Source organism: Myxocyprinus asiaticus, chromosome 30 (assembly GCF_019703515.2).
Source record: "Myxocyprinus asiaticus isolate MX2 ecotype Aquarium Trade chromosome 30, UBuf_Myxa_2, whole genome shotgun sequence".
NCBI lineage: Eukaryota > Metazoa > Chordata > Actinopteri > Cypriniformes > Catostomidae > Myxocyprinus > Myxocyprinus asiaticus.
Genome location: NC_059373.1, coordinates 9,807,264 through 9,834,726, shown reverse-complemented (window position 1 = coordinate 9,834,726; position 27,463 = coordinate 9,807,264). Strand labels below are relative to the sequence as shown.

Sequence of the window (27,463 nt, the reverse complement as noted above, 5' to 3'; positions counted from 1 at the left end):
CCTGAATGAGTGTGTGTGTGTGTGTGTGTTTGTGTGTGTGTGTTTCTTTGCCAGCATGGATCATTGGGACGTGAGGTCACACTCTTGCCATGTTCTTAATTATGAGACTGCAGAGAGTAGGGCAAATTTTTGGGAGGACAGAAAGAGTTTAGTTGTGTTTTAAAGCTGAGTTTTGAATTTCAAACTGTTGATTTAAAAAAAAAAAAAAAAAAAAAAAAGATCAGATGCATTAGTATCATGTTTGAATTTTTTATTTAAAGAGTGGAATTACAAAGGCTCACAATTTAATGTATAAATAAGTGCGTCGTTAAATGTATTCAATGTTTATTATGCAGGATTAAGTTCATTCTGAGGTCGGCTGACAAAACTCTGTCTCCCTCCTCTCTCTCTCTCTCTCTCTCTTTCTCTCGCTCTGTCTCTCTCTCTCTCTCTCTATCACTCACTCACTCACTCATTTCTCATTCTGCATTATATCTTTTTATTTTCATCTTTTTTCTCTTCTTCTCCTCCACTCCACCTTACCCAAACTCATCACCCTTAAGCCCGTATGTCTGTCTGCCACTGCCGATACCTTATTCAGAAAGCCAGAAAATGGCAGGTTGCTATGGGAACTCGCTGCTTGGCAACTTGCTTGCTTGGCGATGTGCCCATCGGTTGCCAGGGCAGTGTTGTCAGAGGCAGCAAAGTGCCGTGCCAGCTGTGTGCGTCTGGATGTGTGCCTATATGTGTTTGTTCATATTCATTTTGTTTGGGTGTTTAACTTTAAATTGTACGCTATGTGTACTGTATATGTACTTAAAAGGGGTTTCACATTAAATTTATCCCAAAATATGTAGCCAAAAATGTGTACGTGTTTGCATTGTGTCATTTTTTTGGGGGCATCAGGTAATGTGTTAGTCAAAACTATGTTGTCAAGATATGTATCAACATAGACTCTCAAATAAATATTAAATAGTTCTGAACATCAAAGATACATTGAATTGTTTGAAATTCTTCCTACTGTCATGCACGGAACAGATTTTAAAATATAAATGGAAAGAAAAAGAAAAGTAAGGTCAGATTCACAATTACCGTTCGTGCTGAAATTCTTTCCGTCATTCCAGTCTTGGCAAAGGAATAATACTGATGATTCCAAATTGCTGTTCCACTGCATTCCTGCCATCAGAAAAGACATAAATTCAACTAAAGACAGTAGCTTTATAAAAGAATTATAGGATGATGGCTAAGCTACAAGTTTTGTATTGCAAAAAACAAAATAATGAGTTGTGAGATCCAACATTACATTCACAGACCGATCAGAACACCAACAAAATATATTTGAAGGGATAGTTGAGCCAAAAAGGAAATTATTTTAGCATTTACTCATCCTCATGTTCCAAACCCATATGACTTAATTTCTTCTATATGGAACGCAAAAATAGATGTAAGGCAGAAAGTTCAGCAATCACCGTTCACATTCATATGGAAGGAAAAAAATCCAATTAAAGTGAATAGGGCCTTAGGCTGCCAGTCCACAGATGAAACAAAGTCAAATGAGTTTGGAACAACATGAGGGTGAGTACATATTGGCTGAATTTGCATTTCAGGGTGAACTGTCTCTTCAAGCTCCATAACTGGGGCTCATGTAAATTTTAACCAGTCACACCAAACACACTATAAAGTGTACATGTACATTGTCATGTAACACTTTATTTCCATTGTATATAATTGCCCTTGGCTAATGTAGTGAAATTTGAAAAGCAGAATTTTGAAATGAAGCCCACGCCTGCTGATGAAAAGGTCTTCAGGTCAAGAGCTGCACTTACACTGATTTAATGAAAACACCTATATGCCACAAAAAAATCAGTTTCTATGATATTGATAATAATCTAACAGACAGATCATTCAGGCTCTGATATATCTGAATAGTAATGTATAAAAGACTGAACACAGATAAACGCAGGTTACCAGAAACAATGGTGTTGATGCTGTATGTAGAGATGAGTTATGAATTATGAATTGGATATACATCTGGGTTACATGAATTAAACAACACAGACAGATTGTAAAGAGATACATAAATACATACACACACACATATATATATATATTCTTTCCAAAGAATAATGTATTACAAACCTCTCAGTGAGCAAGCCAAAAGTGACAGTTACAAGGAAAAACTTCCTAAGATGTTTAAGATGTAGAGGAAAGGCAAGGTATAGAAGAGGAATCTGGAGTATTCATCAGTTTTCTGATAATACACTGATTTCTTTAAGACATTATTGAAAAGAGTAGTTGTGATGGGTGGTAAGTTTAAAGGTTCTCTTCAGTTTTTAAAGAATGAAACGAATGTTATTTTATAAGGCTATGTACTGTGTATGCTGTATTATAACTGTTGTTACTGCATCAATCAAGCTGAATGCTCTATTAAAGAATTAATGTGAACTTGTTTTCTTTGCTCTATTCAAGGTCTGAAAAAACAGCATCTTTTTTGTTATTTTGACCAGTTGTCATTTTCTGCAAATAAATGCTCTAAATGACAATATTTTTATTTGGAATTTGGGAGAAATGTTGTCAGTTTATAGAATAAAACAAAAATTTTCATTTTACTCAAACACATTCCTATAAAAAAGTAAATCCAGAGGTACTGATAATTTTGCAGTGATCACTTATTTTTTTCCAGAGCTGTATATAGATATAGATATATACCTATATATATATATATATGCATAGATTGGCAGAGAGTTTGCCAAGAACAGAACCATACTGCCAACACCAACAGATTGCTTTAATTGTCTATAAGTAAATAAAAGTATTCATTCAAGTATTCAAGTCAAGTATTCATTTGAAGGAAGTGGTCCTGACTGAAATAAATCTAACCTTAAATCACATTTGGTGAAAAAAAAAAGGTTCATGCCCATGTTATCTGTCAATAGCAGTTTTAATACAGTAACTTTATCAAGGACATAGAATGTTAACAGATGTGAAAGAATGAATTTAAAACATTTTAAATTAATATTATTTGCTAAATTAATAAAGATAACCTTTTTTATTATTTACTACTATTTTTATTAACTTGTTACAGTTTGCTACCAAAGTAGAATTGGACAGTGGTTGGATGAGTCAAACTCTCACAAAGATGCACAAAGATTCTCTTACAGTAATCCTCACAAATGGCACTAGAAATAGTATCACCTTGTACAAAAAGAACAACTATGAGTCTGTTTCTTACAAAGGAGGCTCTTCAGAGGTTTTAAAGAACAGATTGCAGCTTTAATTGTGTCACCTGGTAGGTCCTACTCAATTAATTTCTTCAGGACACTGATCAATTACATCCGAGCCTCCAGTTTACACCATTACACAGCCTGATGGAGGTTTGTGTGTGTGTGTGTGTGTGTGTTCAAACTTTATCCACACTCTACACTCCTTAGTGTTAATTTTTGAGTGAAAATATCTGTGTTTAAGGCTGACTGTAAGCAGTGATAAAAAATAATTTATGATTTCTTGTATTTGAGCGCAAGCGAGGCGCAGTGCTTAAGTGATTGATTTATGGTGTGCAAGGCTGAGTGTGTGTGTTGACAGCGGCCTGAGCAGTCTGTGTGTCCTTGTGTTTGCACAATGCGGCAGAGGGCGGAGAACTAAATCAATAAGAAACAAATGAATTCAGATCAATATTGAGTCAAGTGATGGATAAAAGGGGATGAAGGAGAGGGAAAGTGACAGAGTAGAGAAAGAGAGAAAGGGAGAGGGGGGAAAATGTACGAATGGTCTCTATACCTGCTTTTCCACCATCAGGACGAATGATTCTGAGTATGGTACAGAATGGTTACAGCAAAATTTCCACATGAGCACAATTCGGCACGGCATGATTATAAAATGTTCTCAGCCCAGAATGCTCAGCATGGTTGCTAACCGTACTCAATTATTCTCAAACATGCTGGTGGAATGGCTTTAGTACGTGGTGACCCACGATTGTCAATTTGCCAATGTCAAGGTAACTTTTAGCTCTTTCATTTGTTTCTAGCTCGCCAAGTTCGCTAATAGTTGGGGAAAGTTAATAAAAGCTGATAAAAATACTGTATGTTTAGTGTAACCATTATTATATGATGATGGTTTAATTATTATTGTAGCCTACAAAACATGCCTTTTTCATCAGGGAAGTAGATTACTAGCTCAATAAAACTCAAAATATATCAATATATTCTCATATACTCTTTTCATATAATACTTATATAATGATTTGTCAATAAATATCCTTTTAAGCTGGTCTGGAAACTTTTACGTTTCTTCTCTTCGCACCGATGTTTACCTCTCACAACAGAACGGCACGGTTTTGCGATGAGAACTGTTCAGCCCAATTGTGGAAAAGCGGCTTTAGACTTACTAATGCACTTCAATGTAAAGAGCATTCAGACTAGAGGTTCGAAACTTAACCTTAATAAAATACTCTAGTGCTAGTGGTTTTATTAGTTTTCAGGCTTGCCTTAAAATTATTTGTGGACTGCAAGGTGGTATTTAATTGACAGACATACCTAAATTGTACAAATATGCATATATATATACAGGGTTGGGAGGGTTACTTTTTAAATGTATTCCACTACAGATTACAGATTACATGCTGTAAAATGTAATTTGTAACATATTTCGTTAGATTACTCAAGGTTAGTAACGTATTCTAAATACTTTGGATTACTTCTTCAGCACTGGTAGATTTTTTCACTTGTTTTGACTATAAAAACTCTGCCAGTACAGTAAGATAAAATACACATGTTAAAAATACATTCTCTGAAAAACCTAAATATCTTATGCAGTGTTGTTTCTAAAACAAGATAAATCAAACTGATCTTGTTTGAAGGATTTTTAGATATTTTTACAGGAAAACAATACAAAAATTATTATCAAGAATACGATTTTTGCCCTAATATCAAAGGTCTTACTAGAAAAAAGAAATGATGATCCAACGTGAATTTTCTTGATAAAAAAATATGATCGTGTCTGGTAATGTGCGTGTAAAATGGCTAGAAATAGCATTTTAGCTTAGCGTAAAACTGACAGTTTACACAAGGATTATTTCTATTTCTTCTGCTCCAAACTTACTTCAAACTTCTCTGTCTGCTCGTATGAATGTAACACATCATAAGAAAGTGTTTCACCGCTGTTCAAATGCACTTTGGATCGCATCAATTATATGTATAAATGTTTTCCATCTGAAAGGACTAAATATTAAATGAAACAAATGAGTTAAACTGTAACTGTAGTGGAATACAGTTACTTATATTTTGTATTTTAAATACGTAATCCCGTTACATGTATTCCATTAATCCCCAACACTGTGTATATATATATATATATATATATATACACAGATGAAGTCAGAAGTTTACATACACCTTAGATAAATACATTTAAACTCAGTTTTTCACAATTCCTCACATTTAATCGTAGAAAACATTCCCTGTCTTAGGTTAGTTAGGATCACTACTTTATTTTAAGAATGTGAAAATGTCAGAATAACAGTAGAGAGAATGATTTATTTCAGCCATTTTTTTGATCTTTCAATCATTCCCAGTGGGTCAGAAGTTTACATACAATTTGTTTGTATTTGGTAGCATTGCCTTAATGTTGTTTAATTTGGGTCAAACCTTTTGGGTAACCTTCCACACACACACACATATATATACATACATATATATATATATATATATATATATATATATATATATATATATATATATATATATATATATATATACTCTGTAATGTATAGAGAGAGAAAAAATGCCAAGAATTGTGAGTTGTGTAAGTGTGCTGATATTCTCTGTGGTCTCACCTTTAAAAAGTCACCATGGTAACCACATTTTTCACCAAAATACTACAGCTGTCATCACTACTGTAAAACAAAGTACTATTACAGTAGCAGGGATGGTATCAGATGGTAATATGGTACTTACCGTTGATATATACCATGGTACTAATTGATTACTATATTCATGTACCATGAAATTTAGATTGTACTCCCATGTATTTTAAAGAATAATGTGGTACAACCATGGTACATGTCCAAAAAAAGATTGCATGACCATTGTGCTACATATTCTATATATATATATATACAGGTATATATAAAAAAAACTTTGTAAGATGGTATTTTTATAGTGTAATAAATTAACATGTCTTTCATAAATTATATATATCATTGTCTTCCATCTTTAGTTTTTGTGACCCTTTAAGTATTTATTAAGTATTTAAAAAATTTGCTGTTTAATTTTTGTTAATGGGTGCTTAATACATTTATAATGAATGATTAGATTAATCAAAACATGCCATGAGCATTCCAATAGTAATCCAAAAATCAGATTACACTCAAAAAAAGATTTTTGCTGCTTGTTCAGTTAACTTAATTAAAAAAAAATATTCAAGAACATTTTGTCTGAACTTGATTTTATTGCATTCTATCTTTTTAAATTTGTAAAATGTAAGTTTGCTTAGTCTATTTTAGTTACACTACATGAATACTTTTTGTGGTGTTAATGTAGCATTGATGAAACTCAGCAGGGGATTTTCATTTCCCACTATGCTCTGCATGGGTCTGAATAGGAAGAAAAAATGTTGAAAATAAGTGTTATTTTATGCATTTTTAAGCAAGATTAGAATATGAAGATATGTGTAAATGTTTAATGTTCTGTTATTAAAAAGAGCATCTATTATGCCAGAATTTTGGGGGTTACCATTATGGTTAAAAATGGCGCTTGTGCTTAGTTTAAGGATGGACTTTCGCTTTGAAGTGATACATGATTTTAGTGCTGCTTAGCTTGATAAGCAGTTGCTATTAAATTGGCAGGTTCACTGTTCTTACATTTGCTCACCATATACTAATGATAAATAAAATAAATTAAGTTGGACCAACATAAGAAAATGTATTAAATAAACTTAAGTAAATCGAGTTTGATGAACCTATATCAACCTAAAATTGCATTAAAACTGCTATGGTACATTAATTTTGACCTAATTTATGTTGGCTCTATGAAACTGGCTCATTCTGAATGAAAGGCATTTCATTTTGTGTAAAAAAAGTTTCTCTAATTCAATTAAGTAAGGGTAATGACATAATTCTTTAGATGAAATTTTGTGCAGTGAACATGATGGTTAACACTACGATACAAGCTATAATGCAAACCTTTTTTCACTTTTGCCAGTGATGTACTTCAGAATATAAGAATGTAAAAGCAAATGGTCTTAAATTATGGATTTGTACTGCAATTCCTCTAAAACCACAAAGCCCACATATGCTCCCCTCCTCCTTTTACACCCATCACTTTGCAAAACCTCATCTGTTTGAGTAAAATCACCACAGACTCTTAAACATGATTTCAAGCCTTGTTCATGTTATTACAATCAGTCATAAAACACAGATCTATAAGTCTCTATTTAACCCAACACAAGCCACTTTCTGAGGCAATTACAGTGAGATACATTGTTGACAACCACAGCTAAAAGCATTTGCTTCATGCTTTGTATATTTATTCCCATGAACTCCAGTATTATTTGCATTAATGGTGCATATAAAGGGATAGTTCACCCATAAAACCTTGAGTGCGACAAAGCTGAATGCCTCTGTTCGACATGCCTTGCAATACGTAATTATGAACACAGCTTACAGAGAGACAGGGTGTGTTTGAGAGAGTAGAGGAAAAAGGCAGAAAATAAAGAATGGGTATAGATCTATAGTAATTGAACTATTCTGCCATCAACATTCAGCTAAATGTGTGACTCACGCAGAGGAAGGAGAAAGAGAAAGAGGGAGATATGCAGAAAGGAGAAAGAGAAAGAGGGAGATATGCAGAAAGGAGAAAGAGAAGTAGGAATGCATATATAGTGACATCCATTTCAGTAGTAGTCTGTAGTGTGTTCATATATTTTTAAAAGTCTTCTGGCATTGAACCTGAAAATAATTATACTTGCACTTAATTTGCTTCACTGTCATTTTCAAGGTGTCATGTGTTAACCCTTGTGTGGTGTTCACTTTTTGGACCCTTTGGTACTGTTCGGGTCAAATTGACCCAGGACATTATTGGGGTTTTAAAAGCAATACAGAAATAAAAATTTACACAAAAAACTCAACATATATTGTCTTTATCTCAATTCCAAACAATATAGATAACATATATGATTAATGTTTGCAATTAATCTCTGCTAGATCACATTTAACAATGGAAGTGTCATTCGTCTTTTGTGATAAAGTTATAATTTATGTAAAAAATCCACTATAATAAAGACTTGGATATCTTCAGAACAGAATGTCTTAGAGACTTGCAGTTTAGCGCATTTGAGTCAGGTTAGTAAGCAGCCAATAAGAATCACTCTGTTTAATAGTTAACCACTCCCTAGCAACCATTTAGAGCACCCTAGCAACCAGCCCCATTGACATCCATTCAAAAAGGCTGAGAGGGATATCTTCGGATCAGAATGTCCTAGAGACATAAGAGTTGGCTTGTTTAACTAGGGTGAGCAATCAGTCTTCAAGTATCATCATGGAAGCTACTTAGCCACACCCTAGCAACCATTTAGAGCACCCTAGCAACCAAACCCCATTGACTTCCATTCCAAATCGCTTAGATGTGTATTTCAGGATCAGAATGTCGTAGAGACTTCAATATTGGCTTGTATGACTCAAGACAGAAAGCAGCCTTCTTAGTATCACCCTGGAAACTTCCTAGCAACCACATTGGCTTACCCTAGCAACCAAATAGCAAAACACATATCTCTGCGCCAGAAAATCGTACAGATTTCCGGGTTGACTTATTTCACTCAGGATAGCAAGGAGCCTTGATAAGCATCACCCTGGTAACTGCCTAGCAACCAGATGTGGTTACCCTAGCAACCATGAAACAACACCAATATCTCTGGATCAGAACATCCTACTGCTATGTGGGTGGCCTTTTTCAACTTGGGGCAGTTGGTGGGACATCGTGATGAGAAATTTTGCCATGGCAAGCACCACTCACATTTTCTTCAGGAAATGTACCTATCTAGTGAGTGAGTGAGTGTGTGTGTGTGTGTGTGCATGTGTGCATGCATGTGTGTGTGCATTTTTCTGTGTGTTTGTCTGTGTGTCTCTGTAGGTTCCCACACTACAGAGGGTAAAGAGATCGGGAAAGCGGGAGCAGACGGCTTCTCGGTGCTTGGATTGTAACAGTGTAGCAGGTGTGTATGTGTGTGCTCTCTCTCTATGTGTGAGTGAATGTGTGTGTGTGCGTGTGTGCATGTTTCTGTGTGTCTGTCTGTGTGTCTCTGTGTGTATGCGGGTCGAATTGACCCGAACATCGTATGATGGACATGAATGTGTGGGGGCATTGTAGCATGTGTACTGAATTATTTAATTACATGTTCTTCACAGAAAATAAGCCAAGGTCATGGAGTTTCAAGTTGAACATTTTTATCCTTGTATCATTTTTCTTTTAGTAAAAATTTTAAATGGGTCAATTTGACCCGAACACCACATAAGGGTTAAGTATAGAGCTTTTGTACAGTATTATTATATGGTGTTCCATATTCTGAATGCATTGGAGTTAGATAGATAGATAGATAGATAGATAGATAGATAGATAGATAGATAGATAGATTGCCTTAAACAGGCTTAATGCTTTTTATAATTCAGCATTGTAAAATACAAAATGTAATTCTGATAAAGCTTATAAAATGTTATACTACATGACCATGCACTTTTAATCTGTACTTACATTTGTTATGTAACTGCCATTTCTTCCATTAAAATAAGAACTCCAATCTGTAAAGAAACAAGAGGAAAAAAAGAAACAGGGTGATATCAAGATCTGACTCATTTATCAATTCAAGGTCCATTAAATCTATATACAAGCCCTTCAGCCATGAATTTCACAACATTTTTGAATTTATCAGATAAAGAACATCAAACAAAACATGTGAAAACATTTACATAGGGCTAAATTTAATTTACACCTCTCATTTACTCATTGCTGTCTCACTACTGTCTGAAATCGAATCAGTATCATCTAAGCAACCTACTTGCATCACAGTTTAGAATCCATTTAAATCAAAGACATCTGTGAAGAACAACAAACAGGTTGAGTTACTTGACTGAGTCTTTCCAATAAAGTGTGGAAGGGGATGGCAGGCAGGCAGGCAGGTTGAGTTGAGTGTGTCGTTTAGCTGTTAACAAATTATAATTGCATAGTTCAGTAACAAAAAGTTGAGGAAATGACCACAACAGAACGATATATTCCCCTTTTCACTGTTACAAAAAAGTGAGCAATGAAATCCCAGCAGACAGATGTGCAGCCCAATTACTGCAGCCCTTTGTCAGCTACAAATCAGACAAGACCAACAGTACCAGGCACACAACTGCACTGATAACACACACTTCCTCTGTTCCTATCTAACCTACTACCTCACTCTCACACTCACTTGCATGTAGATAAAAATACAGTACAAACATGTTTACTGTAGTTTTGAATTTAGTTATTTAGTATGTAGTTTAGTATTTCTATTTTATTTTCAGTATACCCTGTCAAATTAGTTAAGTTTTCATTAGTTTTCACTCTATGACTATTTGTTTTAATTCATATTATCTTTCTAGTGTCAGTTTAGTTTTTTTGTATATTTAGTTTATATTTTAGTGTGAGCATTTTAGGGCTTCATTATTTTAGTAATAGTTTCTCAGGGACATAGTGTTATCACTATATAGTGGCATTTAATGAAGGCAGATTTTAAAGATTTCAAATCAAAAACAAAAATGTAAATAAATTTGAGTAAATTTTTTTTATTATTATTTAATTTAGTTTTGGAGTCATGAAAATCAATTTAACTTTAGTTTCAGTTTTTTCAGTTATGTTAGCTTTCGTTACCAACAATAACACTTCAGATGAGCACACAGAGGTATTTGATTATCATACTGCATGCATGCATATACTGTAGAGGACACACTTACACTCTTTCATAAAAAATACAGTCTCGCGCCTTGTTCGCTATCACTAGCACCCAACCCCCAGCACCTCAGGGTTTGAAATTCATGTGCGAAATAAATTGAGAAAGAGAGAGAGAGAGAGAGAGAGAGAGAGAGAGAGAGATGGGGTAACGCACAAGGCTGGTGAGGGAATGAGAGAGGAAAAGGGGGGGAGGGGAGATTCAAGACAGTGACGTGAGGACAATAGATGAAAAAGAAAACTCAAAAAAGAAAAAGGAAGAGAGACATTAACCAACGAAACACAGGGTCTTGTCAGAGCTACGATTCACATTTTGCGAGGGAATTCTCCGCATCAGCCTGGACACATTCCAACACACACAACATGTGGACACATTCCAGAAAGCCTCAACTGTTAACCCATTACTGTACTTTCATAATTACTTTTTCACCACAGAGACGTATGTTCAGACAGACCCCTACTACCCCCCACAAGTGCAGAAGTACAGTATATTAAACACATTATCAGGTCAAATCATCAGACCATTCCTCCACACTGAAATGTCATTCCCTCTAACAATCATAATCTCAATGTCATGAGCATTCATTCGCAGAGTACACACATGCAGATTCACACAGACACTTTGCCAGAGATCTCAACACAGAAATGACCCAAAGCAGTTTCATAAAACCACAATGGATAGTCACTGTGCATGAGATATTGTCAAATGCATGTAATTTGGCCACCTTATAATCTTATATTTAGTTATATGGTTAAATAATCCATACAAACTAGCATTGATTAAAACAGTAACAAGATGGTGCTTGGCAGAAACCATAAGCTAATATATATATATATATATATATATATATATATATATATATATATATATATATATATATATATATATATATTATATAGGTGTGTGTGTGTGTGTGTGTGTGTGTGTGTGTGTGTGTGTGTGTACAAATATATGTGCCAAATCCAGCTCCAGACTATCACAGCAAGCATATAGCATACAATTTAATCTCTGATTAAATAATGTGTTCTCTTAATGGGATCAAATATTGTGAGGAACATTAATGAATGAACAGGATGAAGTGTACATGTGCACATCATTATTATTATTTTGCCTTTGTGTTAAATAATTTGGACATTTGCATTTAAACATTCAATCCCTTATTAGTGCAGTATTAGACCACAAGTTTTAAAAGATTGTAAGATTATATAACAAGGATACATTTCATGTCAACGTGCCCTCCCTTTGTAGTAATCCTCCCTTTTTTTTTAAGATGCATATTTAGTATTTTGCAAAAATGCATCCTGATCAAATTATCAGGAACAATGAAACTGATACTTTAAACTGGTAAACAGCCTCTTTAATTTTCAGCTCATGTTTTTCAAATGCATTGTTTTACGCTACTGACTGGAAATTGTGTAATTCAGATAATTGAAACATCTGGATGAATCACACACCACTGTGAGTTTGTGTTGAGGGTGTGTACGTGTGTTTGAATAAAGAACTATGCAGCACAGCTCTGAGGTTCTGCAGAGAAGGAACAGATGATATCAACACGTGACTAAAACATGAATTATGAGATCCTTGAAACAGTGAAAAGGTTAATTTGCCCAAAAATGAAAATTCGGTTATCATTTACTCACTCTCATTTAATTACAAACCCGTATGACTTTCTTTCTTCCATGGAGTACAAAAGGTAAATATTTAAAGAATATTCTAGCCTCTCTTTCCCATTTAATGAAAATGAATAATAACTGGAAATATCAAACTCTAAAATGACAAAACAAACAAACAAACAAACAAAAAACATAAAGAGTATCATTAAAGTGGTCTATTACTCGTGTGCTATATTCCAAGTCTTCTGAAGTCATATGATATCTTCATGTGAGGAAGAGACCATTATTTTTCACTGATAATCCTTTCATTTTATGAAAAAGAATGGCCAGGAACATTTTCAGAAATTCACCAATGGAAGAAAGACATCCAAAAGGTTTTGAAACGATATGTCAAAATTTTCATTTTTCGGTGAATTATTCCTTTAAAAAGATAAGTGATATTGAGCTACACTTTCTTAAAGCACCTCAATCTGTCCTCCAACTATTCTTATCCACTAATACCAGTTTTAAAGCCTCTGTCTAATAATGCAACTCATTCATGTTGTCAGTGAACCACTTGACCATCTGCTGATAGTAACAAAAATCAAAGCATGCAGTCTTTTCTCTTATTAAAACATAATCCATGCAATTCCTTATAGGAATAGTTCACCCCAAAATGAAAATTCTCTCATCATTTACTCATCCTCATGCCATCCCAGATGTGTATGACTTTCTTTCTTCTGCAGAACATAAATTAAGATATTTAGAAGAATATCTCAGCTCTGTACGTTTACACAATGTAATTGAATGGTGACCAAAACTTTGAAGCTCCATAAAACACATAAAGGCAGCATAAAAGTAATCCATACGACTCCAGTGGTTTAATCCATGTCTTCTGAAGTGATCCAATTGATTTTGGGAGAGAACAGACCAAAATATAACTCCTCTTGCCACTGCAGTCTCTAGGCACAATCATGATTTCAAGCTTTATTTCACTTCCTAGCATCATCTAGCGCTCTGTGCATGCGTCAAGTGCTAGGCAGTGAAATCGAGCTTGAAATCATGATTGTGCAATGACAAGATATACAGTAAAAAAATAAGTAGAATGATAAGAGTGGTATTCTCAGTTTCCATCCCACTGAGAGTTCAGTGTCCCCACATCATAATAAATAGACCAAACTAATTATATTTAAACAAAACATCAATGCATTATGACTGTATAATAATATTTAGCAGGGTAAAGTTTCATTTAAGTTCAATATTTATTAAATATTCACTTATGGTTCACAAGAGATCATCTGAAAAGTCCACACACTGTGCTAAAATGTCACTGGTGTCCAAGTGTTCAATGCAACTGCCTTGAATGTTCTGTCTTAAACACTTATTTAATTTTTTTTTACACATTCTAAAGATTGTAAATTGTATGCATAACTTACACTTTAATTTTAATTAATGAATACTTGGACATCTTCGACATTTTAGTGCTGTGGATGGAGTTGTCAGATGGTCCCTTACAAGCTCTAGTTAATGAAAGCTTATCTGAGCATTTTTAGGCATATTTCTCCAGCTACAAATAGTGTTGACCGTTTCAGTTCAATGTTTTATGCCTGTATGATATAGTCATATATTCTTTAACCTAATTGTGCTAATGATACCTTTAAATGAGCTAACAACTTCTAGAGATAAGGTAAGAAGTTCAGCGTTAGTTTAGCATCTTTGGACGTGCCAGCTCCAGCTTCAGTTTTACTTAATGTGGATTATACGTGCTGGTGTAAATGTAAGTGTGAGTTAAGTTACTTCTATAGTGCAATTTCCAACGTTATTATCACAAAACCCGATCTGAATCTGATTTTCTGCCTTATTGAATGCACCTGAGCCCAACTCGTTAGAGATCGCTCTTATTTGGCAAGCATTCATTATAAAATATTTCTTGTATGTGTATCTGTCGGGTTTTCATTTCTGGAAAAACATACAATTCACACTTGTGTTATTTATAATGAGGTATCTTTTTCCACTGTCTTTAATTTAGTGTTTTGCACTGTACAATGCAGAAACAAGACAAATGTAGTGCAACAAGTTTGGCAAAACATACAATGAAGAGACTATGATGAAACAGCACGCTGGAACAGATGCAAAGAAACAGGTATGAAGAAACAGCAGCTAGCATTGTACAGGGGCACACTTACCTGCAATGCTAATTTATTATGAATACACTTAAAAACGTAAAATTGGAACCCTTATAAAGCACCCCACTAAAGCCCAAATAAATGCATTACCTTCAGTGAGAAAGGCTCTTATACACTAAGCTCACCACATCAATGCACTTCAACCTAATAATTATATAGATTAATATTGGTACTTTTGGGTACAGGCGCAAGAATAAAAAGAAAATGCGCAACTAACCGGGAGAGAGAGAACAAAACTGCAGAGCTGATCCTGCTGCTTTTCTTGCAAACGAAATGCAAGAAGAGCACTAAATAGTTTACAGGGTAGGTAACAAACACAAAGTCCATTTAACAATCAAATACTTAATGTGCAGCGCACCGATCACAAGGAATAGGCACATATGTCCTCAGGAGCGGATCTATCGGGTGGCATCGGGTGGCAAATGTCACCCTAAGAAAAAGCATTGCCACCCCAGCATTAGTATCCCGATGTATAAAAAATAAATGTACATTGTGTAAGGGTTTATTCATTTCGAACTGCCTTAACCAAGCCCACAACACAGACCTATTGAGCGAGTGAACACATCAGCAGCCAATCGCATGATACTACATAAAATCAGCAGCCAATCACATGATAGATTACATCAGCGTCCAATCATGTGATAGATTACATCAGTGGATAATCACGGACGTGCTGTGATGCTGCAGCACCTGTACAGTGTTTGAACACTCACGGCGCGGGTTGACCCACACACACCACAACAATGACAACATGGACAGATACATGGAAAAAAAGAGGTAAATATTAATATCTCAGTTGTTTTTAAGTCGTCACTGAATGATAGATACATCGCTTTCAATTATGGGTGCAGACAGATGAGATATCACAACACTTTTTGAAATCGCTTTCGTCAAGTACGTATGTGTATAATCCAGATGAAACATCTCCAGTTCTTGAGTAGGAGTTTCTATTTCATCTGATCTGTGTATGTTTTGACTGGCGATTCGGTGTTGGAATGTGCTGTTTTGAATGTTATGATGAGTGTTGTTGCGGCTGTTATTAGTGTCGTTTAGTGTCAGCAGTTTTTCCGCAGCTCGTGCTCTTTTCTGTTGGAATAGAAACGCATAATGTGTTCCACATCTCTGATGTACAGATGCAGATGCAATCTTGGTTTATTATATATAAAAAGTTATATTTGGGCGAAATTATATGTATCACAAACAAATCAACATACCAAAAATGTCATCAGGCATCAGATAGCCAGCTAGACTTTATGTAGGGTCCTTTAGGTTGCCATGGAAATGTGCATAGTAGTTTGACAACTGAGGGGGAAATTATAAACGTTTTTTTTTTTGTATATGAACGGATCAGATGGAAAAAAACATCAGCCATTACGATATCTCCTCGCAAACACCTTTTTATTAAAAGTGTACAACAATAAGTATGCATACATCAAGCTGTAAGGTAGCTAAAAGTTAACATATGTGTCTGAACTGAACATATTTACAGTAGTTTAGCCTGGAATACCTGTAACTGCAGGCGGCTCCCTCTCCTCTTGCAGCCGCTTGACCATATGCTTATGGACGGCAACGGGATCAGGCGTGCAAGGGGGTGGATTCCATCATGTCATTGTACTCCAATTTAAGTACGATTGTTGTTGATACGTTGCGTTGTTGAGCAGAGTGACACCGTAAACAAACATCAGTTCTGAAGTGCATTCTGTGTGTGGGTCTTTTAATGTGAGTCAGGCAGAACATCACATCTTAAATTTGAGCCACTGCACCTTTTCAGTGCAGAGCCACCGGACTTCACACCTGCTGTATTTCCTACTGATGCCTTTTATAAATCATGTGGAGAGCGACTAGTCGACTACAGGCTGACAGCATCAACTAGGTTAGTTGTAGTGGATGACCGATATGGGTTTTTTTAATGGCCGATGACGATATCCAGAGAGCAGGGTGGCCGATAGGCTGATACAATGCCGATATATCACACAATTTAATATAGTAAATAACAAACATTAAATTGCTAAAAATAATAATAATAAACTCTTATTTAGCACTATATTTACTCAATTTCACACAAAACTAAAAAATTATATTGTATTTATAATGGTAGATAGCAGTTTCTTCTGATTTCTATTTAGTCATTACATTTTAGCAATTTATTTTCACATGAAGAAATTGTTAATATATTTGGAAGAAGGAAATAACAGTAAGCCTCAATCTCCTAACAGTTTAAATGACCTTCTCGCCTACTTGGATTGTCACGGACAGACCGTCATGATTTGTGAATGAGAGGAACTTTTGATCCTGATCCTGAAGTTTTTAATTCTGGCTGAAAGAATATGCGCTTCAGAGGAAGATATTAGATGAGCGCTTGACGGGAAGAAAACGCTGGATTTTCGTGAGGTTCGTGAATTACATCGTTTTAAACGAGATATCTGCATATTTGCAGATGGTACATAATAGAAGTTTTATTGATATTCGCCTTTTATCATTAGAAAAGTTACAGGGAACTGTTGAGGAGAGGGAGAATGAAACAGGCGAGCACTTTAACATTATGAGCTCAAATGCGTCTGCCGCGGCTCTGACATGTGGATCATTTAAATGACACTGTATTGCACACCAGTCTGTTGTAGTAACACGATGACATATAACAACAAAACGAACTGTGACTGGTCGTTTACATGTCTCAGACACTTCACATGCAAGTAGGTGATTTTCGGGGCCCTTAAGAAAAAAATCGTCCAAACGGGAAAATTTATCGGCTAATGCCGATAATTAAAAAAGTCAGAATATCGGCAGATTTATCGGCCTCGCCGATATATCGGTCGACCACTAGTTGTAGTAAACTTGTCTATGCAACCCCTAGGGCAAATTAAAACCTGGAATCTCTAAAAACTAGAGGCAAAAAGTCACCACCAGACCAGTCAGTCATGTTCTTAATTAAAGTGCTTATCTATGTGTTCATCTACTGAATAACAAAATCCCAAGACTGATAGTGGCAGTTGAAGAGATGAAATTATTATATGATGTGAAATATTTATGCACCTTGCTGCATTTGTTCCAAAGCTTTGTTTAAACTATAATGTGGGGTTGTGGTAAAGTCACGACAGCTAGAGTGATAGATGATGATGTTTATCTGAAATATGCTTAATATTTTTTAAAGATATGTTCTCAGTTCTTTCTTTCTAGGAAGCGGGGGCATTTCCCATGGTATCAGTCAGAATAAATAAAAGTTGAGCTATTTCACGTCCACATCTTCATCCATCTCTCTTAAAACAAAAATACAGGGCAGTCCACTGACTGGGGATATCCTGAGGTGTATGCAATCCATTACAGTATGGTATGTGGTTGAATTTCATCCATTATGAATGAGAAATGCATGAGATGGAGAAAACAGAGGGAGGGAATGAAAGGAGGAATGGGAGAGGAAGACAGAGTCGGCTGAAATACTCTACAATCTGATCTGAACATGGGGTGAAAGATACAACTGAATGGTAGATGGAAAGATGCACGAACCTTTTGCAATGAGTTCTTTGGATTATTATGTCTCATGTGATTATTTTTCATGTTTATGAAAATCTCCTGATTTAATTGGCTCTTAATATATGCAGTAGACTATCAATACAATCATTCATTCCAATTTAAACATTTGTGTTAATGTCAGAAATTGTCAATAATGTAATCTAAATGATTCATTTGTTTTCTTGATGTATACAGAGTACATGTATATATATATATATATATAAATGTGTGTGTGTGTGTATAATACATGCAATATATATATATATATATATATATATATATATATATATATATATATATATATATACATATATATATATATATGTATATATATATATGTATTTATGTATATACAAAAAAATTCTGTGCTACAGAAACTGCTCAAGCAAAGTGCGGTACATTATTTTAAATATATCCATATACTTTCATAAATTAGGTCACTGCTGACATAGGGTGGCAATGAACTCTGTACGTCCACTTCTCTATCACTCATCCTTCACAAGATTGCACCTTCACAAGTCCATCTGCCACTCTCATTGAAAATGAATTGTAAATTAATTTTGAAGTAGTTTATCGTCCTAATTTTTTCCTCCCAAGATATTTTAGGGGAAGTATTTTAAGGAACCTATAAATGCATCCTAAACAGCTGCTGTACTAAATCAAATATCTACTGAGTGCGTTGAATCAAAAGCAATCGTTCTGAATTTATGAAAAAAAGCTTTTTGAATCAAATTGAAAACCAATTAATAGAAACTATGAATCAATCAATCCAAATATTCACACCCCTAGAAAATACTCATGTTTAAACAAGCATTTAAATTTCTAAACATCATGATCACACTGGAACTCGACATGTTGCTATCGAATGTTAGGGCATATGTTTAATAAAATGTGCAATCCTGTTGACTTGTATTACATCATTTACAACTTAAAACAATTTGCTTTTGGTGCCACTCTGTGGACATTTCATTCTGAAACTAGAGTTCACATGTGCCCATACGTTTAACAACACTTCCAACTTCGGTCACTGGGGGCGGGGGTTCGAAATTTGGTAATCAAAGACCGATTTCAACTAAAGAACCTATGGTCACCGAAATCACAGTGCGATCAGTCTGGCTTCTACAGTCTATAGCCAATACCAACTGACATAAACAAACAAAGTTAAGACTGATGAAGTCCCTGACCTTGACACTGGGTCGGCACAAAGCCAACATTCATTTACAAGCTGTTATGTTACAGAGAACCATGGGAAACATTCCACCATGACCACTAAGTAAGTCTGATTAACATTTACAAGGTCACACATTCTAGGAGCAAATTCGAAATGAGTTCTCCAAAAAAGCAGAGGAAAATTATACAAAACAATTAATAATTAATTTATTATTCGTCAGCCAAGTAATACAGATCATTATGCCTACAGTAGGCCATTTATGCTTGCCAAACAATGCACCAATTTACCATTTTTAGTCACTTCACAACGGTTTTGAACGTTGCTTATCCAATCAGAATTTAGAGGTGTGCTATCCATTTTATAATGGTTAACCAATAATATGGGTAAATGTTAAGTGATTAAGCCAGTCCCTAAAATTCAGCAATTGGATTGTTTGATTATGTGTTGAATGAAAATAATTTCTTTAAGAGCTGCAATATGGTGTAGACCCTGCAGTTATTTTAGCTATAATGTGACTTTATAATGGAGAAAATTGCACATGTCGAGCCTGTTCCTGTTGAGCTGAATCAAAAGGTACATTGTGATAATGACTGTGGTTAGATATACTTCTTAAATTATAGAGCAAAGTACTTCTTCAACACTGATCCATAAGTTTCAAATATCCTCTTGATCACAAGTTGAGTTCCAATAAAAGAGTTACCACAGTAGCCTGGGTTATGTAATGTTACGTAAGAGTAATACATAACACTGGGGACCCTGACACCCTGGCATCATCTCTCTTTTGCTCTTTTCTCTCACTTCATCTCTCTTCTGATGTTGAAATCAATGGCATTACTTTCCAGCAAGTCCTTTTGACGGCCGTCGATGGCTCAGTATCAAACAGAGCATGTTGCTGAGGAGCGGGCTTGTGTTTTTTTCTCTCCGCCTCTGTCTGTCTAGCGCTAGACCCAGACACTTCTCTCATCCGCATTTCGACATCAAAGAGTCATCATATTCACCCCACTTCTCTGCACGCCCTGATTTCTCCCTTCCATCATTCCCCCTGGGTGATAACAGGGTTAGGCTGGGGTCAAGGCGCTGATGCATGCCATCCACCAACAGGCCATGGAAAGCAACCGATCAAAGGCAGCAGACAGCAAACCCACCATTAGGATGCAGTTCCGAAGATAATGGATTTTATATTACTTCAGATTAATGAATATCAACAACAAGCTCTTTGTTAGATCAGATGTTATAAATATGAAGGCTAAGAGTAAACATCTTTTATACAAACTGTAGACACACAGCAGTTGTCTTCTTTAAAAGGATAGTTCACCCAAATTTTTTTACTGCGGATCTCAACATTTAAAGTAAATAAGAAGTTACATTTTGATCTGTTTCTAACCCAGAGCGACTGTATGACTTAAGCAGACATGGATTAAACCACTCGAGTTTTATGGATTACCTTTATGCTGCCCTTATGTCCTTTTTGGAGCTTTTGGACCCCATTGACTTACATTGTATGGATGAAAATACATTATTTTTGGTGAACTATGCCTTTAACATTGTTTGTGTTCCACTGAAGAAAAAAGTCATGTGTGTTTGGAACAAGATGTGGGTGAGTAAATGATGAGGTGAAATATCCCTTTAAAACATTTGTTTACCCATGTAACCCATTATTTAAAAGCAACATACTGTATGAACATATTATAATGGAAAGCAATCAGAAAGAATTATATAACATTAAGATGCATTATTGCTTGTCACATCCACTCTAAACTTCATTAGGCTTTGATGGTCTAAAACAGGATGCTATTTTTTCAGTTAACATAAAAAATATTCTTTGGCACACTGAAGAATCATGCCACGCTGTCTATTACAGCAGTATTGTTTTCTGATAACTGAAATCAGCAACATGATACCACAAGTCTGATTGCTACATTAGAAAGAAGACAGCATATTAATGACCTAAATTAGTCTTCCTATCTATAAAAAGGTAACTTTAAACTGGCAGTCAGTATATCTTACTTGGGGCACTAAACACAAAGCATTTAAATATGCATAAAACAACAAAAATATGTATAGTGTCCAATACAAAATGTAAATCACAAATAAAAACTTGCCTATGAACGCACCCCTATGAAACCAAGCACACACACACACACACACACACACACACACACACACACACACACACACACACTTATTTTCACTACAACCTGCACAGACACACACACAAACAAGCATTACACGTACCAGCTCTAGGTGCATATATCGGTCTAAACCACTGATACTCCTTCTGCATAAATATGCAGAACAAATCCCACCCAGAACAAAAACAATTGAAAAATGTAATATTGAAGGTAACATTCAAAAAGGAAGCAGAAAGACATAAAATTCACGACTCAGCCGTATTCGGAGACCTCAATTCTTGATCCATCAAAAGCATTCGGCTTTTGTGCATTTCAACTACAGTGTCTCTGATTTAACACCTCAATGTACCAAGAAAACCCTGGATTGATGTATACTCTACCACATGTGCCATAGTCCTCCAGCGCAGTCGCTCTTCATTAGCGCTTCCGCTGATGTATAACATCAGAGCATTCGTAAAAAGAGCAGTTAGATGACCATTAAACTGTTACTTTTTCTAACTCATGTTTTAAGTATTTGAAGCCTTTTTGCCTTCTGCTAAATGTACAACGAAACTACAGTATACATACAGTACATACTCAGGCCTGAGATGTGTGGCTATTGTCTCCAATTCCCCGGAGCAAGCAGATGACCGGATGGATGGACAGTTGTAGGGGTTCCCGGATGATAGGATGATAGGATGATGGACAGAGGAAGTTGGGGGCATGTGTAGGGACATACTGCGATTGCAACGCAACACAGAGAAAAAGGGCGACCCCCACAATTCCAAACACAGTTTGCTCTCCTGCATGTTTAAGCATGCAGACATACACACACACCCACATATGTGGACACACACCGACACACAAAAGACACACGGAAACACATATACATCACATCTACCAGTGCAAACTGACACAATATTTGCACAACTGTACCAGTATTTGACCAGAAAGAGTGAAGGAATAGGGTTGAAGAGACAATAACCCTCTATTCTTGAAATACATCTCACAAATGCTTTGATTCTTTCCTACTCGATACCTACACTGCACATCCCCGATATCAGCCCCCCAAAATATCAAGCAAGAACTTCAGGTACAAAAGAAAACACTGGTGAAGAGCGAGAGAGGATTGATAAGAATTGGAAGGAGAGAGGGAGAGAAAGACACGCAGACAGAAAAATACTTGAAGGTTTAGTATCTTTTAACACCATTTGATGAAAAAGTGAACAAGAAACAGGAGAAACATGTGTGTGTATATATACAATGAGAACATAAAGAGAGCTAAAGTTGATAAAGATAGTGCGAGAAAGTTAATAAAAGAGAAAAAGGATGGATGAATGGAAAATGAATTAGAAGGAAACAGGGGGTTAAAAAACGGAAAGACATAAGTACCAGTTCGGGTCTTCTCTCCTTTCCTTGATCCTCCTTTCCCCCCTCGTTTTCCCGCGATTTCGTTGATCCCATGCTCAGCCATCCCTTGCTCTTTCTTTCATTCCTCCGGGTCCTTCCTCCTCTCCGCTATCCCAACGGCAGTCACTTTATAGCATTTCCTCCCAAACCACATTTTCCTCTTTTTTTAACTCATCCCATCAGCCCATTTCCTACTGTTCAATCAGTGGTCTGGACTGCTTTCCATCCTCCTTGTGTGTTTGACACATTCAATGCTGGAATTTTTGTGACTGGAAGGCAAATCATTTAACAAAAATTCAAAAAGGTCAAGCTAGATAGTTTAGTAACAAATTCAGTAAAGTGCAATGGAGAGTGGATAGTGACCAGCACTGAGACAAGTAGGAAAAAGAAGCTGGTCAGGGGCCTGGTTTTTCAAAGAGGCACACAGAAGGGGGAACCATGGAAAGGCTGTGCGTGTTTCTCCAGTAGGGAGGAACACGGATGAAGCTGCCAGGCAGGATGAGAAGAGAAGGAGAGCTCAGCGAATTGCAACCGCTGTAAAGAGGGAGAGATAGTGAGAGAAGGAGAGGGAGACTGAGAGGGCGCATGTGTATGCGAGCAACCGCATGAGGAGATGGGAGGGGAGGGAACGACAGATAGAAAGAGAGGCTAAGGGGTTCACAGGAGGGAGGGAAAAAGGAGGAGGCCTGGAGTATTCAGGGGAGGGGGCCTGGAATACATTTTCTCTCCTCTGCTGTCGTCTCCTGGTGTTCGATTTTCTTTTAGTTGCTCTCGTTTTTTCAATCTCACCTTCTTCATTCCAGGCCAAATATGTCTGTGTGTCTCCGAAAAAGGAGGGTGTGGAATTAACTGGAGGAGGAACCCCGTTCGGTACACCAACCTGTGCTTTCTCATTCTTCTCTTTCTCTCTGTCTTGCTGTCTTCCAGGTCTTTTTCTCCACATGCACTTGAACTCCAAATCCTGTCGGCCGGCCCCTCCCCCCGACCTCTATGAACTACTCTCCTTCGCTCTGTCTGACAGAGGCTTGAAATAGTGCTTGCAGGCTGTAAGTGAGAGTGCGAGGGAGTGGAGAGAGGGGAGGATGAGGGGGACAGAAAGGGAGAAACGTGGGGGGAAGGGGAGAAGGTTTACACTGTGCAGAGAGTGTGTGTTGGTGTGTGTGTGTGTCAGACAGGAAAAGAAAAAATGAGAGGAAGAGAGGACTGCATGTGCGCACAGTGTACACGTGCTCACTGATGTTAAGCTTTAATTTAAATTTTATTTTGTTCATTTTTCCAAATGACAGAAAACTGGTCAAAAATATGAATTCTTGGCCAGAGATCCTTGATTAGAAGCCCTTTAATGTAAGAAATTATCAACCCGGTCTCATGACAAGTCGTAACAGTCCCCAAACTTAACCCCAAACAACAGTCTAACCCTTAACCCAAACCCTAAACCTAACGATAATTTTAATAGCAAAATAACTTTTGTGTTCTATGGAAGAGAGAAAACATCAGGGTTTGGCATTTTACAGGTTGTTGACATATATATGTAATTTGTATTACATAAAGAAATATGTAATAATAAATAAGTAATTTGTTCACTGACATTTCCTAAAGTGTTGGAAAGGAAGCTAGCTAAAATGTGATGCGTGTATTGTATCTATTTGAAATTCTGTTTGTTGATTGGTTAGTCTCTATTGGAATAAAAGTCATACCTTTTCGTAAATGTCAAGTTGTACAATATTTTAAGATTGTGCCATCTTAAATGAAATATTCCAGACTATGTTGGAAATCATGTTAGGCAGTGTTGGTAATGATGTGGTATATAAGAAGTATTGCAAAAGTTATACATATTAAAATATACACTTGGTTCAGTGCCAATCTGAATATATATTGGGGGGGCAGAGGTGGGTAGAGTACCCAAAATCTTTACTCAAGTAAAACTACAATTACTTAAAAAATATATATATATTACTCAAGTAGAAGTAAAAGTAGTAATGTAAAAAACTACTCAAGTAAGAGTAAGAAAGTATTCAATTAATAGAATACTCAAGTAGCGAGTAACTACTTCCACATAAAACATAATGGATGATTACGCCCCAATATTCCATTACATAATACATATTTAACATGTATTACAGTGTAAATACTATTATTATTATTATTATTAATGGAAATTGTCATCACACACCCTCATGTTGTTTCAAATCATATGACTTTCTTCAGTGCAACACAATTAAAGAGATGTCAGACAGAACATTAGCTTTATAGTCACCATTTACTGTCACTGCATGTTTTTTTCCTCTATATTTTAAAAGGGAATGGTGACTGAGACTGTCAGTCTCTAACATTATGTCTAATATCTTTTTTGGGTTCCACAAAATACTCAAATTCACACAAGTTTGGAACAAAGTGAGGGCGGGAAATTATGACAGAACATTCATTTATGGTTGAAATATCACTTTATGGACACTTGTCAGATTTAGACGAATCTGTCAATTAGAAGAGAAGTTTGGATACCAGTTTCTAGTAATTATTATGGTGAAAAAACATGAACAATGTCCCACAGGCCCAATTATATGAAATGCTGAATAAAAAGAAGCAAGATCATGCTTTACTGATGCAAATGTCACTATTTTAATGTCCTCTATGGATTCTTAGATCAGTGAAGTTACAGTATTTTCAGTGTCTAAAGAATTTAGATAATTATTTCTGTACACTAAGGGTAAACTACACCTTATCTCTGTGGTTGAAAGCGTATTAGGCTTATTTAAGTTCAGAGCTCATGAGAAAAATGCGCTGCATCTGTCAAACGCAAAAATGCTGCGCAGGCGTAGACATACTGTCAGCTCGTGCTCCAGAAGTCAAGCACGTGATCTGCAAAGCAGAAGACATATACACTTAATGCAGCTGTTTACATGGATTTAGGAACTGATATATTGCAACACTGATATAAAAATGTATACTTATAAACTGAGGTCATAAGATCCCGTAGTTACAGAATCACCCTGAAAATGATCATAATCTGCAAAATTTACCACGCTGCAATTTTAATCTTGAAATATCCACTTGTCTTGGTGTAAAATGAAGGCACTGCATGACGAAACTGCACTTATTCATGCAGTGGTAGACTTGACTCCAGTGACAAAGTAAGGATTTCTTAAAAAAATAATGACATAAATAGTTTTCATTAATCAATTAACGTCATACAAAGTCCAGTAAACAGAAAAAGAGCTAAATCTATTTTGTGTGAACACTTTTGCCTTCAAAACAGCACCAAATCTCCTACTTACACCTGGACACAGTTTTTTTTGGTTGTTGGCAGACAGGATGTTCCAAGCTTCTTGGAGAATGTGCCACAGTTCTTCTATCTATTTAGGCTGTCTCAATTACTTCTGTCTCTTCATGTAATCCCAGACTGACCCGATGTTCAGTGGGGGGCTCTGTGAGGGCCATGCCATCTGTTGCAGGGCTCCCTGTTCTTCTGTTCTATTCTATTTGCAAAAGGAATGTTTGGGAGTATAAAATGTATATTTCCTGTTGACACTAAAGTAGCAGATATAAATAACCATCTTAAGACAAATGTTTTTGTGAAACATCTTATGAGCCTAAGTACTGTATATGGTAGTTATACCCTTCCAAAAGGGTATTACACATTTTTAATTTTTTTAACTTTTAAGTACACTTGCAAATGTCCATATTTACCATTATAATATCATCACCATTTTGTTTTTGCTATCAGTGTAAATACCTAATATTGTGGTCTCAGAATTTATAAAAATCCTCAATTAGCCTTAATTGAAAACCGAGTGCAACCTAATATTTCATGACTTGAGATGACCCAGGGTTCATAAAGTTACTGAGATAATGACCTTTGATATGATAATGATATTGTGCCCTTGAGGAAGACACTTAACCTTAGGCTGCTCCAGGGGGATTGTCCCTGCAATTAGTGTTCTCTAATTCAGCTCGGATGTAAGTGTCTGCTAAATTCCATTTAACAGGTCCTGTTAAGATACTGCTATAGTGTTTAAATGAAGCAGCAGTACATAATCCAACTAATTAGTGGTGCTTGGACCAGAATAAGCGCCATAAAACATTTTTCCACTATCGGGTCGAAGGGTTCTAAACAGGGTGCAGTAGAATTTCCACTTGAGCACGGCTGGTCACTTCCTCAATCAGTCCATTCTAATCCTGATTTTGCAGCACTTACAAAATTCGGGAATTCTGGAAAACTTGTTGCAAACTTGACACAAATATGCCACAAATAAGCCACTCATTTCTTCATATGCATACAAGCTTCGCGGCAAACTCTTCATTGTCGCCAAAGGTTTGCTGCAGGTTCACCACTAACGGTGAAGAGCTGCAAACATCCGGCAAACATTTGCGGTGAGTCACAATCTCATTTGCAAGTGAAAATAATGACTGGGAAACTTGCAGCATGTTTGCAGCTAATTTGTCAGAACTCTAGATTTTTTATAAGGGTTGCTGGTGACTGTGTTATATCAATTACTAATAACTTAAAACACAACTTGCTTTTGGCGCCACTTTGTGGACATT

General features: G+C 36.1%; 1 long non-coding RNA gene across 1 annotated transcript; it reads right to left on the bottom strand.

The window, feature by feature from the left end:
- Positions 1 to 270: 270 nt before the first annotated feature.
- LOC127421253 (uncharacterized) lies at positions 271 to 23,272 on the bottom strand. Its single transcript, XR_007893970.1, has 3 exons — positions 22,904 to 23,272; positions 9,720 to 9,766; positions 271 to 1,155 (listed from the first exon to the last, which is right to left on the bottom strand). It is a non-coding gene; the product is annotated as an uncharacterized LOC127421253 (long non-coding RNA).
- Between the last annotated feature and the right edge of the window lie 4,191 nt (positions 23,273 to 27,463).